The following is a 3,817-nucleotide window of genomic DNA, read 5'->3' as shown; positions in this document are numbered from 1 at the left end:
CCTTCTCCCAGCACCGCCCCCCCCCCCCCCCCCCGCCTCCGCCGGAAACCCGCTAAGTTGGCCACAACCACGGCCGGAAGCCCTTAGTTTCCTCGATAGAAGCTGGGGTCTAGCGCTCGCGCTTGTGCGCCACCTGAATCCCACTTCTGTAGTGATCGCAGACTTCGGGGCCAGTCCAAGCCTTGGAGTCGAGATAGGAGAGTCAAAACATCAACTTTGGGGCGTCTTGTCCTGTTGGAGTCAGTGGGGGAGCACTTCAGCTCTCTTTTATTCTGAGTTAGCCTCCAACCCACCACCTCCACCCCCCGCCTCCCCCCCCCACCCCGCGACCAGCTTCCTTTCCCCCCAACTATATCTAAATAAAGCTTCCCTTAGCTCCACCGTCCCAATCCCCTTTCCACACCAGATTGCTGTAGCTCAGCACCCTCTATGGGGAAGTTCTGGGCCTGCAGTGGTTGGTGAATTCAATAAGGCAGCTAACAACCTAGCCTATGGAAGCTAGAGGTGTGAACTGGGCTGATAGGCACCTCTGTATATAATGTTTTATACACTTTCTCCCCTGCATCCTTTAAGACCAATCTTACGGAAAGAAGGTCGATTTAGATTGTAACATCAGTCCCACTAAAAGCTGCTTAGACTGCAACAGTTGTAAATATATCGGATGAGTGGACCCAGTCCCTTCATGAAAAACACTATAAAAATTTCGGTTAATGAATTCTTATAAAAATATTAGTAAGTGTATGTGCATAGCTTTCCCGGGAGATCTGGTTAATCTAGGAACAATTTAACCATTTCAGCGATAGGAAAGTTGTAATTACTGTGGCAGGAATTGAAATGGACATCATAAAACCAATTTAGGAAAGGAAATGGACACATTGGTAATAACCACAATTTAGTTTCCTTATGGCCTTATAGTTTCCATAGTGACCTTATGGCACTTTATGCTTTCAAGATATTAATACAGTCCCACAGAAAGATAGCTCAAAAATTGATAATTACAAATCTATACAATGACAGTCAGCTAAGGAGAAAAATCCTATTCCCCAACATATCCGAACATTTTTTGGTTCAGAGCCTGAAGCAATATTGAAAAATTGTATATAAAGATATACATATATTACATATGTTGTATATTTAGCGGCCAAAATGTTGATATCTCTCTTGGCTGACCTATTGAAAAATAGGCAATGGGTAATGTTAGCAAATTCCAATCCCCCAAATCCCCCCCACCCCCAGAACACTGATATGAACAGGCAGCTCATTTAGATGAATTCCCAAATCTTTTTACCTGGCCGTGTGGTTAGTGATTGGTACTATTAGCAATCAGCTAACTACACTGCCTAGTAACTAGACTCACAGAAAAAAAAAAAAAGGCTTTCATCATAAACTGCGTCTCAGGTTGGTGCCCCATACGTTGTGACAGGCAAATCATTGTTTCAGTTGTAGCTCACTTTACCAGGTGGGTTGGTGAATACCCTACTAAATAATGAAAAATAGGCACAATGAATCACAACAAACAGCATTAAGCGTTACATAGGGGGCCACACCCAGCAGTTTAAATGTCTTAAAGCCATTCAACACCACGGATTTCGCTTTGCTTACATGGTATTGTACAATCTTACTTTTACTCCTAGAGGTTGCTAACAGTTTAACCATATCTAGAAGCAGCAGCTCGCAGGAGTCTGCAGGGGTTACTAGCATGTTGACAACGTGCTCCGTCAGCAGCGGTAAACGCTGACGCATCAAATCTCGAAGCTCAGCGGGCTCTTCTCAAACGCTTGGGGTCGGCGGTTTGCCGCCGAGGGTGGCGTCTTCCTCCTGGCGGGGCGGCGGGTGATGCTGTGTCTTGTTTTGATGGCAGTGGAATTAGTGATTGTAAGCATCAGAGTACAATCAGCTAATTACACTGCCTACAAACCGAGCACCGGGCGCCCGCGGGCTGCAGCTCCCGGACGGTTCGCAGCGCCGACGCGGTATCCCCGAGCGGGCGGGCCGCGAGATCGGGCCCGCCGCGACCCCGCATTTCACCGGGGGCGACGCCCGACAGTGCCTAGGCGCGAGGCCCAGGACGCGGGTCCTCGGAGGACGCCTCCGAAGCCTCCCGGGCACTCTCGCCCGGCCCGCTGGCTGCGCTGGCCCCCCCCGGACTCGCCGCGCACCCTTGGCACTGCCAGCGGGCGGCGCTCCAGCGGGGACCTGCACCCCCAGGTTCGGGCCCCCCAGGCCCAGGTGACTCCCGGGAGCGCCCAGCCAGCTGGCTTCACCGGGGCCACCGAATCCCTGCGCCCCGCCTTCCCTGCCGCCGTCTCCCGCACCTCCCAGGGCCCTCCCGCTCAGGTTCCCTTCCCTTCCCCTCCCCTTCGTTTTCTCGGGCCGGCTCCCACCTCCCTCACCCGGGTCCGGCCAGCCCCAGAAAACTTCTCTTCAGTTCTGGGCCCAACTCTAGAGCCGGCTCTCTCAACCCCGTGCGCCCCGCCGCTCCGAGTGGCCGAGTAACCGTGGCCGTGGCGGGCTAACCGCCCTTGGAACCCCGCGGGTGGAAGGGGCGGGGCGGGCGCGAGACGGGGTGGGATGGGGGAGGGGCTGCATGGGGGAGGGGAGGAAGCCGCGAGAAGGGGCGGAGGGCGGGCCCCTGTGGGGAAGAGGCCCCGGAGACAGACACTGGTCTTGAGAAGTTCCCTGAGCTCCTCCCCTCCCCCCCCTCCAAGAAGTCCCACAGGCCCTCCCAGTTTTCAAACCCATCCGCGTCAGGGAAAACACCTTGCCGAGTACCAAATTGTAGCCTAGAATTTTCTAATGGGCGGTTGGCCTGGGTAGCCTGTAATGTGCAGGAGGACAGCCTTTGAGGTCCCATCTGTACCCTTGTGTTCCCCGTGGGTTCTCTCTTACACTCTCGGAGGGCCATGCAATAGGGTGGGTTCTGGATCTTCTAGTAAAAGAGTGAGACAGCCAGCTCATTAGTTAGATCAGAGTTTGGTCCACTTGAGATCAAGGCCACAGTTTTGTACTCTGTAGGTCAGCTTTAGGCAAAAATGAGCCCTACTTCCAGCACATAATTATTTAAATACCTGCTATATGTTCAGGACCTAAGGTCATTCATTCCACCCTCCCTATGTACAATTTGGATGGTAACACAAGGTGAACGTACATTATTTGCCATTCAAGACAGTATATAGTAAATTACTAAGGTGGGTAGAAATAAAGGGGGCAGGGTGGGGCATGTAGGAGAACTGTAATTGGTCAGGGAAGTTTCATGGAGGAGGTGGCACTAGAGTAGGTCCTTGAAGCAAGACTAAATTTGGACATTCAGGGTGAGGGCTGTGGAGGAGAGAGAAACAATGTCTTGTGACCGGTTACATTTTGTTATTCTCACAATTCCACATTGGATGATGTAGATGTGTTTATGTGTGCATTTGGAGTAGATTGGGCAAAGAGGATAATTAGGATTTCTGGGAGACGTCTACTAATAATTCTTTCCTTTAGTTACTCTTTCCCCTTGTTTCCTTCAGTGCATAAATCAGGAGAGAATAAAGAATATTCTCTGATTACCCAATTTGTAGAACTCAATTGGAAGTAGCCCCCTGACTGCCCTTTGGTCTTCATGCACCCAGGATGGATTACTTGTTGTTGACCCCAAAACCTTAGTTCTAAATTATTGCCCACAAAGTAAAACTCCCCAGTTATAGATTGGTTCCCTAAACCCAGCAAGTGGTCTCATAGATGCCACTCAATGTGGATAGGCCCAGGTGATCTAGATCATTCAACACACATTCTAAGCTCACACTGTTAAAACACCAGAAGAACTTCTCAAGGATGA

Source organism: Balaenoptera physalus (assembly GCF_965194825.1).
Source record: "Balaenoptera physalus genome assembly, chromosome: 10".
NCBI classification, from domain to species: domain Eukaryota; kingdom Metazoa; phylum Chordata; class Mammalia; order Artiodactyla; family Balaenopteridae; genus Balaenoptera; species Balaenoptera physalus.
Note: the sequence above shows the minus strand (reverse complement) of the source record.